This window comes from Rutidosis leptorrhynchoides, chromosome 3, assembly GCF_046630445.1.
Source record: "Rutidosis leptorrhynchoides isolate AG116_Rl617_1_P2 chromosome 3, CSIRO_AGI_Rlap_v1, whole genome shotgun sequence".
Lineage (NCBI taxonomy): Eukaryota > Viridiplantae > Streptophyta > Magnoliopsida > Asterales > Asteraceae > Rutidosis > Rutidosis leptorrhynchoides.
Window position 1 is genome coordinate 382,430,945 of NC_092335.1, and position 16,755 is coordinate 382,447,699.

Genomic DNA, 16,755 nt, shown 5'->3' on the forward strand with positions numbered 1-16,755 from the left:
TTCCATGCAATGGCTGGTTTATGAGCTTTCAACACAGAAATGAGTTGTGATTTCTCATTTTCAGTAAGAGAAGACGATATTATTACAGGTAATCCAGATTCACCATGTAAATAAGCGTATTCCAAATGGTTTGGAAGTGGCTTTAACTCTAATTTCGGTGGTTCTTCTATCGATGATTTGTATCGATATCTGTCTTCTTCTTTTAGCATTTGAATTTCTTCTGTTGTTGGTTCATATCCATTAGCTATAAGTGTAGCTAACATTTCAGCTTCATCAATTGGTTCATTACCTTCTCCTAAAGAACATTCTCATGTTCCTTGTAATTCTGGAAATTCTTCTAATAATTCTGCATGTGCATTTATAGTTTGAATATTATAACATGTATCATCTGCAGATTGTGGTTGTTGCATTGCTCTATCAACTGAAAAGGTAACACTCTCGTCCTCTATACTTAGGGTCAGTTTCTTACCGAACACGTCTATCATTGCTTTAGCTGTGTTTAAGAATGGTCTTCCTAATATGAGAGGAACTTGAGAATCTTCTTCCATGTCCAGAACAACAAAATCTACTGGAAATACTAAAGTACCAACTTTAACTAGCATGTTCTCCATTATCCCTCTAGGATATTTTATTGATCTATCGGCTAGTTGTATGCTTATTCTGGTTGTTTTCAATTCTCCAAGGTCTAGTTTAGCTTATAGTGAATACGGCATTAGATTTATACTAGCACCTAAGTCTGCCAATGCTTCTATTGAACTAAGACTACCCAGAAAACATGGAATTGTGAAACTTCCTGGATCAGATAGTTTTTATGGTATCTTATTCAACATCACTGCTGAACAATTAGCATTCATGGTAACAGCTGAGAGTTCTTCCATTTTCTTTCTATTTGAGATTAGATCTTTCAAGAATTTAGCATATCTAGGCATTCCTGAAATCACATCAATGAAAGGAAGATTTACATTTATCTGTTTAAACATATCCAAGAATTTGGATTGCTCGGCTTCAAGTTTCTCTTTCTTCATTTTACTCGGGTAAGGAAGTGGTGGTTGGTATGGTTTAACATAAGGTTTAGCCTTAACTGTGTTATCTTCATTAACCTTTTCAACTACCGGTTCTTTTTCCTTATCTTGATCAGGTTGTGGTTCTTGTGGAGTAGGAATAGCTTCATCAGAAGTTACAGGTATTTCAGGTGGTTTAAGTGTTGTACCACTTCTTGTGGTAATGGCTTTAGCTGTTTCATTCCGGGGGTTAGCATTTGTATCACTAGGTAAACTTCCCGGTTTTCTTTCACCTATTAACCTTGCTAGGTTACTTACTTCTTGTTCCATATTTTGAATAGAAGCTTGTTGATTTCTAAATGCTTGAGCATTTTGTTCATTGGTTTGTTTCTGAGATGTGAAAAACTGCGTTTGAGTTTCAACTAGCTTCGTCATCATATCTTCTAAATTCGGCTTTTTATCATCGGTTTGTTGTGGTGGTTTGTTTTGAAAATTAGGTCTTTGCTGATTGTAAGTATTATTGGATACTTGTTGATTGCTAGGACCTTGTTGGTTGTTGTATGGAATATTTTTGTTATAATTCTGGTTTTGATTGTAAATCGGTCTTGGCGGTTGATAATTATTCTGATAATTATTTCCAGGCCTTTGGTTTATGTATGAAATATTCTCTCTTTGTTCCATTGTTAATTCAATACTGAGACAATCTTTTGTCAAATGTGGTCCTCCACACTGCTCACAACTAATTCGTATTGAGTGAATATCCTTAGTCATCTTTTCCATTCGTCTCTCGACAGCATCTATCTTTGCGGAAATGGAATCTAAGTCATGGCTAGAATCGGCTCTAGCTGCTTTAGATGATCTAACGATATCTTTTTCTTGGTGCCACTCATGTGAGTGGGAAGCAGTGTTATCAATAATTTTGTAAGCATCAGTTTCGGTTTTCTTCATAATAGAACCACCAGCTGCTATATCTATGTCTTTTCTTGTAGTGATGTCGCATCCTTGGTAGAATATTTGTACTATTTGACAGGTGTCTAAACCATGTTGCGGACATCCTCTTAATAACTTTCCATATCTAGTCCACGCCTCATATAGAGTTTCATTTGGCTTCTGTGTAAACGTAACAATTTCTGCTTGAAGTCTTACGGCTTTAGATGCAGGAAAGAATTGTTTAAGAAATTTTTCAACTAAAACGTCCCATGTATCAATCGCCCCTTCAGGTAACGATTCCAACCAATCTTTGGCTTCTCCCTTTAAAGTCCAGGGAAATAACATGAGATATATCTGTTCATCCTCCACTTCTCGGATTTTAAATAGTGTGCAGATCCTATTAAATGTACGTAGATGTTCATTTGGATCTTCCTTCGGCGCACCACTAAATTGGCATTGATTAGTCACCATGTGTAGAATTTGTCCTTTGATTTCATAATCTGGCGCATTAATGTCTGGATGAGTAATTGCGTGACCCTGGCCAGTGCGTTTAGCTCTCATTCGGTCTTCCATACTTAAAGGTTCCAGATTCTCCATAATTGAATTTGTTGAATCGGAATCACTAGAGGATTCTGATTTAATGGTCCGTTCCTCAACAATCTCTGTTTGAATGATTGGTGGTTCCGGAGGAAAGTTTAGTGGTTCAGGATCTACGAATCGTTCCTGAATATTCTCCGGATTCTCAATTGTGAGGTCGGGTTCAAAGAATGGATTATCGGAAATTTGAACTGAAGTACTTGGTCGACTGGATGATGATTCTAAAGAAAAATCAACGGCAGTAATATTTGATAAATGTCTTGATCTAGTTACAGGTGGTGAACGTACAAAAGGTGGTGAACGTCTTGCTCGGTGCATTCACTGAATATCCTATTAGTTTTTAAAAGGAAAGAAAAATTATAATAAGTTATCCAATCAATAGACTTTTCTTATTTTGCCCACGTTTCGAATAGCCAAAAGATGCAGCAGAGGGGCAGGATTCGTTTGGTCTCAATATAATTGAGGACTGTTTGGCTCCAATAACCCGGTCCACGTACAAATCCAACTATTACTACGAACCAGAAAATTTTGATGTCTATTAATTTAACCACTTAAAATAAATTTTCTTAATTTTAAGAAATTTAGATAAGAAGTAGAATAAAAATCTATGTCCTAAAACTAGAATAGCGAGAAATAAGAAACAAAAAGAGCGTGTCGAAAAATGGTTGAAAAATAAAAGGTGACGGAAAAATAAAAGAAACTTATAAAACTTAAAAATACTTGACTAACCTAACCTTATTACTACAACTAACTTAAAATTATAATCGCAAATTGAGATTACTAATTGGAATGATAATTGATACATAGGTAAAAGTCGTCTAAAAATATTAAAGCTTACAGAAAAACTAAATCCCAAATGGAAATAACTTAAAAAGAAACTAAAATTTAAAAAGGCGTCGCAAAATTCTAAAGCACCTAAATCTTAGTCTAAAGAAAAAGCACTTAAAGGATTTTACGGCAAAGCCTAAAAATCTAGAAGTAAAAATAACTATGGCAAAAACTAAGTTTTCAAACTAAATATGGGCTAAAAATACAAATATTACGCTAAAACTATTAAAAAAGGACAAAATATAAAAATATACAAAAAATTGTAAAAAGTACAATTTTTATAAAAATATTATTTTTATATTATTTATTTTATAAAACTATTAATTTTATATATAATAAAACTAATTAAAATTTAAAATACAATTTAATAAAAAAAACTTAAACTAATTATAATAATTAAATTAATTAGGGTTTAATAATAATAATAATAATAAAATCCGTAATTAATGTGAAATTAGGGTTCTGTCCGTGTGTCAGAGAAACTCCGCGAGTTGCGGTATTTAAAGCAGCAAACCCCACGAGTCGCGGGGTTCCAGAATTCAACTGACAGGTTATTTAAAATTCGACGCGTTTTTTTTTCTATTTTCTGTTTTTTTTTTATTTTCTGTTTTAAAATCTAATTAAAATATTTATATAATTTAAATAAAACTTATCTTTAATAACTAAGATAAAAATAAAATACTTTATAACAATCTAAAAAAAATAGATTTATATATATTTATATTTTTTTTTCGGTTTTTTATATGTATAAAATATATTTATAAAATAAATTAAATAAAACTTATATTTTTACAAACTAAAGAAACTTTATAAAACTTAAATATTTATCAAACTTCTTAAAAAAATACTTATATTTTTGTTTTTTTTTCTTTTTATATTTTCAAATATTTAAAGCGTATTTTTATAAAAACGAATTTTAATAAAAGTAAACTAAAAAAATCTTTTTTTTTATGTAGCGTTGCGCTTCCGGCTTTTAAGAGAATCCCCGGCAGCGGCGCCAAAAATACTTGATGTTTGCAGCGGGGTATACGAAATAGTTTATATTTTTACAGGAAATACTATTAAATACGATACAATTTTACACAAGATATTTATTTATTTAGAGAATGGATATACTTAAACCTTGCTACAACACTTATAGGCAGTGTACCTAATCGTACAGTAGTGTAGTTTTTAGTAAGTCCGGTTCGTTCCACAGGGAATCTTTTTAAACAAAGCTTAACGCTATATTAGTTTACTTTTATAAAAATACAAATATATATATATATATATAAGTAATATTATTATTATAAAGGGGGGTTTTTACCGTTTAATGACCGGTTTGTCGATTTTAAAACTTTAGTCGCAGTTAAAACCAAATGTAAAATAATAAAAATAAATACAAGACTTAAATTAAAGCGTAAAGTAAATAACAATAATGAAATTGCGAATAATAAAAGTGCGATAAAATAAACTTGCGATAATTAAAAAGTACGATAATTAAAAGTGCAATTAAATACAATAACAATAAATAAAATGCGATAATTAGAAGTGCAATTAAATATAAAATAAAGGAAATTAAATATGAAATAAAAGAATTATGCTTATTTAAACTTCCGTAATCATGATGTTTGACGTGTTGATTTTAGTTTTATGCCCATGGGTTAATTGTCCTTTGTCCTGGATTATTTAATATGTCCATACGGATTTTGTCCATAATAGTCCATCAGTCATAAATATAAAGAGCGAAAGCCTTCGTCAAATTATTCTTATTCCCGAAGTCAAATATTCCAACTAATTGGGGATTCGAATTGTAACAAGATTTTAATACTTTGTTTAATGAATACACCAGGTTATCGACTGCGTGTAAACCAAGGTTTTAATACTTTGTTAACAATTACACCAATTACCCTTGAATGTAATTCACCCCTGTTTCAACAAGTCTATTAACTATTAATCCAGTTCCGTATCCGGTAAAATGAATAATTATTGGTATTTATAGATATCCCGCCCACCGTACCCAGTAAAGCGTATGTGGTTATATATAAATACGTCGAATTATAAGTTTGTATATTAAATTAACAAGGTATTGTTTAATTAATATAAAACCCATTAATAACCCATAGTCTAATTTCCACAAGTGTCGTTCTTTTATCCAAACCCCAATTATGGTACAAAGCCCAATTACCCAATTTTAGTAATTAGCCCAACATCATGATTACTTCGGATTAAATAAGCATAATAATAACTTAGCTACGAGATATTAAATTAAAAAGGTTGAACATAACTTACAATGATTAAAAATAGCGTAGCGTTACACGGACAAAATTTTGAATTACACCCTTACAATATTCGCTAACATACCCTTATTATTAGAATTATAATTAAAATTAAAATTAAAATTAAAATATAAATATAAATATTTACGTATATATTGAGAGAAGAAGGAAAAAAGATGGTTTTTGCGATCAGAATTCGGTTGCTTTTATAGGGATTTTCAGAAATTGGAGCTCCGCGACTCGCGGCCCTTTTGGCCTTCAAACTCCGCGAGTCGCGGAGTTTGCTTTTACAGCTCACACAAGTTTGGTTCTTTGTTTACCGACGGTTTTATAAATAAATATAATATATTAAATAATTATAAGAATTATTTAAATATTATATTATATATATGTGCATAGTTGACTTGTAATTTTTAGTCCGTTGCGTCGAGCGTTGAGAGTTGACTCATGTCCCGGTTCCGGATTTTCGAACGTCCTTGCGTACAATTTAATATCTTGTACTTTGCATTTTGAATCTTGTACTCTTGTAATTTCGAGACGTTTCTTATCAATAATTGGAACCTCTTTGATTGTCTTTTGTACTTTTGAGCTTTTTGGTCGTTTGCGTCTTCAATTCGTCGAATCTGTCTTTTGTCTTCACCTTTTATTATTTAAACGAATATCACTTGTAAATAGAACAATTGCAACTAAAAGCTTGTCTTTCTTGAGGAATAATGCTATGAAATATATGTTCGTTTTTAGCATTATCACATTCCAACACACACTTCAATTCACTTCTTTCTCTCTCTTGTACAATATTAGTCATACTCTCAAGGCCTTCAACTCCGTGCGGGAAACCTAGTACCCGGAGAAGAACGACGAAGTTTGTATTAGGAGCGGTCTGGAGTCTTGAAGTTGTCACTTTTGTATTCGGAACTCATTTAATCTACTGGTACTTCTATCCTTGATCTTTATATGATCATTATGTTCTGTGATATTGTTGCCATGACTAGCGAGTAGTTATCTTTAGTGTATGCTATGATGTAAGCAGTTATAATGTCGAAATAATATTATGGTTTGTGTATGCTGTTGAAATACTTTCCGATTATGCTTTAAACTCAATCACTTGTCAAACTAATAGAACGTAGTTATTAGCTCTGTTATTAGGAAGTCGCGAACCCCGATTCAGAGTACACTATCTGTGTTACCCCTTGGTAAGAGAAGTCTATCGGATACAACGTAAGATCGACTGAGGCACACCGGTTGTAGTAAGTCTATCGAGCTTTGGATTCCGAGTGAGGACTCTTTCGTAGTGAAACATCTGACTAGACCCTTAGTACATTGTCGGTCCCAGACCATGCTAGTGTAGTCACCAAGCATATAAACTTCGAACGTGCATGCTGAAGCACAGTGGTTGTTGTAAGCTATACCTCTGCTAAGTAAGGCCATGGAACCCGGTCAGTGTTGATTAGTACACTGCACCATAACGCGGTCTCAAGCATTGCACCTTGCTTGAGGGATTCTTAGTTAATTAAGGAACAGTTTGTTTAGACACATAAAGGATTGGACCATTAGGATAACCGAACGTGTTCATGGAAGTCAGCTTGACTTGGCCATGGTGTTCTTTGTGGTTAAACTCATTTTAAGGGCCTAACTATCTTTTAAAACCAATCATTAACGAAAGCATTGAAACACATCACGTCTCTTGGATATGGTAAACCATGTATTCTATTATGCTTAAGAAAGTTTAGACCATTATTTAATCTTAATACGTCACCCAACCGAGTCGCTCAATTGGATGAGCCGTCTGAACGTGTATGCCTGTAGTTTAACTGTACGGGCATCGGGGGTAAGGGACTTTGCTGTCTATTCAGAATCTTCAAGCCTATCGCAGTATCCAGTGGCATGTCTTATGACAGGGGCATTTAGGACCATTGTAATGAATACAAGGCTTCTGCTTATTCATGAGCCAGCATTTCATAATCTCGGCAGAATAACTGATGAAATCATAGTATGCACTCACTTTAACCTTATCTGAATTATGAATTTTATCGCATTTAATTTATCTGTCTTATAAATTAGAAAATCCTAAAATTAAGTAACCACTACTCCTTCATAACTATCTTAGGCTTAAATATAGGCTCGATTCTACTGATATCTCAAAAATAAGACTCTAGGTCATACTTCCCTTACTCATACTAAGGAGTAGTACGATTTAGGCCCCGCTAAATATAAATTTAAAACAGTACCACCCCCTTGGTGGTTGATTCTGGCGCGCTGCGGCCCAACGACACCGCACAAATAAAACCGTCCATTTCGGCCGTATCATTAAGTATTTAACGAAAAATGTCGGGTTGTTACATTACCTACCCATTATTGAAAATTTCGTCCCAAAATTTTGATTCGTGCCATTCGTCAATGTTGCGTTGTGGAAATAGATGCGGGTAATATCGCTTCATTTGATTTTCTCACTCTCACAGGAGCTCGGGTTCTCCATGAGTGTTCCAATGAATTATTACAATAGATTTTTTTCTTTGTTTGAGTTGCTTGACGCCACGGTCCAAAACCTCTATGGACTCTTTGATGAAAGGAAGTTTAGTGTTTATGCATATCTCAAAGAGATGAACGTTAAAGTTTTACTCTGTTAAGTTTTTCTCCGAGGTTCAAACGTGAAAGGTATCATGACTGTTCTGCTTTGGTCTCTTGACTTCATCGTTTACGACAAATTTTGTTAAGATTTTCACTCTCGTGGTGAATAATAGTATAGTGTGTATATAGTACTTCAATGTTGAGGTATGGGATAAGGATATTCCCATATGTCACAACTCTCGCCTCGATTTCCCGAGACGCATCGTGATCATAACGTCCCAGTTTATAGTTAATGACGACAACGGAAAATACTTATTTATTTTTACATCATGGTCTCTGTTTTAGTTTTTGGTACATCGCGATTATGAAAATACAACAGAAGTAGAGTACAGATACATCAAACAAACATTAACTAGCACAACAACACTAGTTAAAAACAAAAGACTTCCAGACTCAAAGATGTCCGACCTGGTATGCTCCTGAATGCTTAAGTACCTGAGAAATATACTTAAAAATGTCAATATAAATATTGTTGAGTTTATAGGTTTGGTTACAACAATAATGTTAATGGACCTCAAGATTTTAATACAAAACAGTTAAAATATATTCTAGTTCATGAGCTTTCGATATCGAACATTAACAAAACAAGTACTCGAAAATAAGCATCACTTAAGGTGTAAGTGCAAGAGTCGAAGGTTCTGTAACCGATAGCCTAGAAGGCCCATCCTGATGTGAGGAGTCACCCTCAAATCATATTATTCGCGTCACCAAATCGGTAATTAATGATATCAAAATCGGGCTTTCTAAATTGACCTTTGTTACTCTAACATAGAATATGGTTAATGTACTTGAGTCCAATATGTAAAATAGTAAACAAGTAATTTCTCATCCCAAAGTATAGAAAAGTTAATTAAAATGGGACTATAAACTCACTAGTGATGATGTAAGCTAGGAACGTGCGGTTTAAGTGGTTTGCGGTGATCCGGGCTCGGGACCTAGATAATAATTCATGGTCAGAAGCCATACTATACTAAATATAGTATTTTATTAAGTTTATAAACTGAGTTTATGAGTTTTAAGTATTCGTTTCGGTTTCTCGATTTCGTAGTTTACTTAAAACTTATAGTTTTCATTCTTAAATATTCTAATTTGAAACACCAACTTCCCACAACCATAATTCATTGAGTTTTTACTTAAAACAATTGATTCCACTTCTAAAAGTCAATGTTATGAGTTATCTAAATAACCATATAAGTTTGGTACCTTAACTCTGTAGCGACCCGACCAAATCATGTTTGACGGCGCCGTCTACTTAGGTCCCGTTACGTGGTCATAAGTCTTTAAAACAACGTTTGACCAAAAGATATGTCGCATTCATTTCAAATGTAAAGATTGTTCAAAGTTTATAAGAATTGTTCCACCACAAGTTACGTTACAAAGTTATAAGTACAAATGAAACTTATGCGACATAATTTAAAAGTAGCCAAAAGACGCTCCATGTATGCATATATACTCGACATCCAATGCAAGTATCAAAATAATGAGCGGAAGCATGTATCATGTATCGTTCAAGGACCTGAGAAAAACATAGAAATCTGTCAACGAAAACGTTGGTGAAATCATAGGTTTAAGTAAGTAAGTACAAGTGAACCACAAGATTTGCAACAATGAGATAATAGTAATACATTCCAAAAGTTTGTTTCACGAGCACCCAATTATCAATGCTTAACATTCCTTCCATAGAACCCCATCACAATAGTGTTAGAACATACACTGTTTCTCGAAAATACATTTCATTCGTAAACGGTAGCGAACCGTTTGAATGAGGGTTTGTCAAACCCATATGGCCATATAACATAAGTTCTCTTACACCCGGCAAGTGTAACTAATGATAATCGAATTGAGGATTTTTGTTCAAACTCGTATGTAGAATGTTTGTTTTCCTGTACTTGTGTTCACTTAGTTAAAAAAAGAACGTTTATGTTTTCTCATCCCAAATGTAAGTTTCAAAAGAGTAAAAGTGGGACTATGATCTCACCTTGAGTGCACGAGTAGTAAAGTACTTCAACAAGTAAACGTGTGCAAAGAACAATGCTAGTCTTGACCTAAACAATAGGTTGTATCAATAACGGTAAACACGATAGGTCAAAGATGTTCAATTAGTCCTATGGCTCGTTACGACTCGAATACTACAACATGTGAGTCAAATTGTCACGTTTCATGCAAGATTCAAGTTATAAAAGCATGTTAGAATGATTTCACAAACATTTGGTTAAGTTTGATTAAAAGTCAACTTGGTCGGTCAAAGTCAACGAAAAAGTCAACACGTTCGGGTCAGGTCCCGAACTATTTTTCTGAGGTTTTTAATCATATATGAGCATGTTAGAACAAGTTACATGTGAATCGGAGGTCCATAGCATAGCAAACATTTTCCGTAAAATGACCAACGAGGACAGTAGCTTGCCAGGGTATCTGGACGGCGTCCAGATTTTAAGGACGGCGTCCAGCTTTGAAGGCTGGGACGGTGTCCAGACTTTTTGGACGGCGTCCAGCTTTAAATACTGGGACGGCGTCCAATTATCTGGAAGGCATCCAGGTTGGATTTCAAGTCTGATGCAGAACTCCTAAGTGCACGAACCAAAAACCAAATAAACACAATTTATGATCCGCAAACAATCAAGTCAAGTATTTTATACCGTTGGGAAGGTAATTTGACGAGGAAGACAACTAAACACATTTCATCAATCAATCTACCTATTATAACAACCAAAACCGCATCTAATGCTCAACATTAATCGCATACAAGTTCATAAATGCAATTAAATGATTCGGGCAACCAATTTACATGAATGATATGCCGTTTCGAAGGTAATCAAGCATACAATCCAACTAAACATTTACTAACCATAATCCATGGCATTCAATGCATCAAAAGTCCATATAAAGCTTATCAAACCCTAACCAAAATCTCAAAACCATTAATCATGTTAATGTAAGGTTTTCATGTCAATCAACACACCAAAACGAAGTTAATGAAGTAACTAACACTTTGAACACACAACCATTAACATCTAAACACATTTTATCATTCAAAATCAAAGGTTAAACTAACCCATTTCAAGTGTTCATGCTAGTTACACCAAATAACAAGATCGAGCCTACAAATTACATACACGACATCACAATGAGCCATAGACACTAACTAACACATTTCAAGTCAAAAACATGAATTTAGAGAAATCTAGAGTTTTAGAAATGTTACCCAAACGAGATGAAGTTGGTACCAAAATGAAGAGGATGAAGAGAGGATCACGAATATGTAATTTATTTTGTTGTAAGCCTCCTAGATCAAATTTAGATGATGATTGAATGGATTTGGTAATTGTGTGTGTGTTCTTGCTAGAGAGAAAGAGAGAGAGATTGAGATGGTTGAATGGTGGTGATTGGGGTGGACTAGTTGACCTAGTCAACTAGTTTGCCCCGTGTCAATTTTAGTCCCTCAAGTTTGAATCGAGTGCGTGAATTACCTAATCGAGATAATTTAAAACGCGTATTAACGAAAGATGTTATAAATATATAACGAACTTTAAAATAGTTAAACGGAAAGTAACCAGAAAAAGGCGGGATGTTACATTACCTACTCCTTAAAAGAAATTTCGTCCCGAAATTTAAGTAGGCGTAGTAGTCGTTGTTTCTTCCTCGAGATCTTGCGTTTCCGAATTCACGAATAGATGAGGATACTTTCTTTGCATTTGATCTTGTCTTTCCCAAGTAAACTCGGGTCCCCTTTTGGCGTTCCAACGGACTTTAACAATCAGGATTCGGCTTTGTTTCAATGTCTTGACGGAGGTGTCCACAATTTCAACCGGTTCCTCCACAAAGCGAAGTTTGTCTTCGATAGTAAGTTCCTCGAGAGGGATGATGATATCGGGTTCAGCAAGACACTTTTTCAAGTTAGATACATGGAAGGTAGGATGAACGGAGTTCAATTGAGGCAGAAGATCTAAACGATAAGCAACGGTTCCAATACACTCCAAGATTTCGAAAGGACCAATATACCGCGGATTTAGCTTCCCGCGTTTCCCGAAACGGATGACACCTTTCCAAGGTGCGACTTTTAACATTACTCGGTCACCGACTTGAAATTCAAGATCGTTGCGTCGTTTGTCGGTATAGCTCTTTTGACAACTTCGGGCCGTCCTAAGCCTATCTCGGATTTGAACGATTTTCTCGGTGGTTTCGTGAATGAGTTCGGGTCCGGTGATTTGCACGTCGCCTACCTCGGCCCAACAAAGAGGTGAACGACATTTTCGGCCATATAGCGCTTCAAAAGGTGCGGTTTTAATACTCGCGTGATAACTATTGTTGTAAGAGAACTCGGCGAGAGGTAAGTGCTTGTCCCAAGCTTTTCCGAAATCAACCACGCAAGCTCGTAACATGTCCTCTAAGGTTTGAATTGTACGTTCGCTTTGTCCATCGGTTTGAGGATGATATGCGGTGCTCATGTCTAAACGCGTTCCCAATGCTTCTTGCAAAGTACGCCAAAATCTAGAAACGAAACGGCCATCTCGGTCAGAGATAATCGATAAAGGTACACCGTGTCGGGCTACGATCTCCTTAATGTAAAGTTGTGCAAGTTTCTCCATTTTGTCCGTTTCCTTCATGGCAAGGAAGTGTGCGGATTTGGTGAGACGGTCAACAATAACCCAAATGGTATCATAACCGCCCGTCGTTTTTGGTAGCTTGGTGATAAAATCCATCGTTATCCTTTCCCACTTCCATTGCGGGATCTCGGGTTGTTGAAGTAGTCCGGACGGTCTTTGGTGTTCGACTTTGACTTTGGAACATGTCAAACACTTGGAAACATAAGTAGCTATGTCCCTTTTGATGTTCGGCCACCAATATAGTTGTTTAAGGTCGTGGTACATCTTATTGGCACCGGGGTGAATCGAGTATCGTGACTTATGGGCTTCATCTAAAATAAGGCTTCGTAGGTCCCCATAACTAGGCACCCAAATCCTTCCGGCGTAATATCGGAGTCCGGTCTCCCTAATTTCGAATCGAGAGACGAGAATGTTCAAGAGCTCACGTGAAAGGTTTTCATCCTTGAGAGCCTCATCTTGGGCTACCCGAATTTGACTATTGAGGTTGGTGTGAATGGTGATGTTTAAAGCTCGGACACGAAGAGGCACCGCTCTTTCTTTTTGACTTAAGGCATCGGCTACTACGTTTGCATTCCCGGGATGGTAACGAAGCTCGCAATCGTAATCGTTTAAGGTTTCAATCCACCTTCGTTGTCTCATGTTTAGTTGCTTTTGATCGAAAATGTGTTGAAGGATTTTGTGATCGGTGAAGATAGTACTCTTGGTTCCATAAAGATAGTGTCTCCACATTTTAAGTGCAAAGACAACAGCTCCGAGTTCGAGATCATGAGTCGTGTAATTCCGTTCATGAATTTTTAGTTGTCGAGAGGCGTAAGCAATGACTTTCTTCCGTTGCATCAATACACACCCAAAACCATGTTTCGAGGCATCGCAATATACAACAAAATCATCATTGCCTTCGGGAAGTGACAAGATAGGAGCGGTGGTTAGCTTTGTCTTCAAGATTTGAAACGCGGATTCTTGCTCGGTCGCCCAAATGAATTTCTTTCCCTTGTGAGTTAATGCGGTTAGAGGACGTGCAACCAAAGAGAAGTTTTCGATGAATCTACGATAGTACCCGGCGAGACCCAAGAATTGACGAATGTGAGTAGGAGTAGTAGGAGTCTCCCATTTACTAATGGCTTCGATTTTCGTAGGATCGACCTTAATACCTTGATCACTTACAACATGACCAAGAAATTGAACTTCCTTCAACCAAAATTCACACTTGGAGAATTTGGCATAAAGTCGTTCTTGTCTCAAGAGTTCAAGCACAAGTCGAAGATGTTGTTCGTGCTCTTCTTCATTTTTAGAATAGATCAATATGTCATCGATGAACACAATAACGAATTTATCGAGATACGGTTTGCACACGCGGTTCATAAGATCCATGAACACCGCCGGTGCGTTAGTGAGACCAAATGGCATGACAAGGAATTCATAACTACCATAACGAGTCTGGAAAGTGGTTTTGGAGACATCTTCACCCTTAACCCTTAATTCATGATAACCCGAGCGGAGATCGATTTTCGAATATACACAAGACCCTTGTAGTTGATCAAAGAGGTCATCGATGCGAGGAAGAGGATATCGGTTCTTAACCGTCAATTTATTTAGTTCACGATAATCAATGCACATTCGTAGGGATCCGTTTTTCTTTTTAACAAACAAAATCGGAGTGCCCCATGGTGAATGGCTAGGTTGGATAAAACCACGGTCAAGTAGTTCTTGGATTTGACTTTGAAATTCTTGCATTTCGGATGGAGCAAGTCTATACGGTGCACGTGCTACAGGTGCGTCTCCCGAAATAAGATCGATTTGGAATTCTACCGGTCGATGAGGTGGAAGACCCGGCAATTCGTTGGGAAATACATCGAAATAGTCACTAACAATTGGCACATCATCGATGTACTTCTCATCGGACTCGACTTTCTTAACGTGAGCAAGGATCGCAAAACAACCCTTACGGAGTAGTTTTCTAACTTTAATATACGAAGCGAGGTTGAGTCCGGTGCAACTCTTATCGCCATAGATGATCAAAGGTTCACCATTCTCGATAGGAATTCGGATTGCGTTAAGATCACAAAGGATGTGAGATTTCATTTTGACTAACCAATTCATACCGATTATTACATCAAAGCTTCCTAGTTCCATGGGTATCAAGTCAATTTCAAATTCCTTACCCAAAATGTTTAACGTACACCCCCGGTAATATGTGTCGGCACTTAATAGTTTCTCGTTAGCCACTTCAATGGTATAAGTGGTATCTAATGGAAGAGGTGGAGTGCTAAAAGAATGAGTCAAAGTCTTGGATACAAAGCATTTATCGGCACCCGAATTGAATAAGCAAGAGACATAAGAATTGTTGAGAAGAAACGTACCCTTGACTAGTTCATTGTCATCCCGGGCTTCCTCGGTGTTGATGTTGAAAGCTCGGCCGCGCGTATTGGGGTTATCTTTCCTCTTCGGGCATGCATTTCTATAATGGCCCGTTTGGCCACATTCATAACAAGTGCCCGTTTTTGGTGCATTGGGCCACTTTCGAGCGACGGGAGTGGCACTTTTACAATCGTTGGCCTTATGACCAATTCCTTGGCACCGATGGCAAATTAGCTTACTACATTCGCCAAAGTGATGTTTGTTGCATTTGTTGCAAAGAGGTAGATTTCCGGCATAACCCTTCTTGCCGTCGGAGGTGAAAGATTTCTTGGCAAAGTTGTTGTTGCTTGATTGGGGAGCTTCCCATTTTCTTTTGTTGTTACCCGACTTGTCTTCGGCTTTAGGTGCCGGTACTACGATTTCGTCCACCGTCTCTATCAATTTGCGGGCCATGTTCAAAGCTTCTTGATGATTAGGGGGTTTGGATGACATTACTCCGTGTTTGATGCTCTTTGGAAGACCATCCATGTAAAGTTCAACCCTTAAAGCTTCGGGGTTCACAAGATTTGGGCACATCAAGGCTAGTTCGGAAAATCGTTGATTATAAGCCTTGAGATCATTTCCGATCGCCTTTAAAGTTCTTAGCTCTTGTTCGAGCCTTCTGGTTTCTTCACGAGGGAAATATTCGACAATCATCTTTTCCCTCAAGTCGGCCCAAGAGAGGGCGTGAGCTTCATCGGTACCCACCGATTGTACATAAGTATTCCACCATGTAAGAGCGACACCGGCGAAGGTGTGAGTGGAGTATTTGACCTTGTCTTGGTCCCGACAACCGCTTATGCTAAAGACGGCTTCCGTTTGCTCAAACCATCGGGTGAGCACGACCGGTCCCCCGGTTCCATCAAAAGTGTGAGGTTTGCACCCCATGAAGGATTTGTAGGAGCACCCTTCGTTTGAGTTACCGGATCCATTGTTGTTGTTGTTGTGGTTGTTGTTATTATTGTTGTTGTTGTTGGATGAGTGACCGGCCATGGCCGCATCTACGGCGGTAGCTATCATCCGTTCGAGAGCTTGTTCGGGAGTTTCATTGTGGCGTACACGACGAGGAGCCATTGTTCCTTCAAGACACAAGAATATCATTGATTAGTATTCTCAATAATACTAACCGTGATATAGAATAAAGATAAGGAGAAGTTTTTCCTCGACTCGCCTTAAATTCTTTATGCCATAATGTCGGAACGTTCATATGAGTCACCGTAATATAATCCCGGAAATTATATTACCCTGATTCATATGTGCATTCGACATCATTTCATATAGTCAAGGTGGCGCGTCAATCAAATTAAACAACGTGAGATTAAGATGAACTAAGAGTAGATATGAGTAGAAGCGTTCGAGTATAAATGCACAAGTAGTCAAGTAATTTCTACTTCAAGTCTATATGTCGGTTGTAGTCTAGACTCACCAATGTACCCTATGACTCGAGGTTGACACCAATGAACTCTAAATCCCTACAACCAACGCTCTGATACCATCTGTAGTGACCCGACC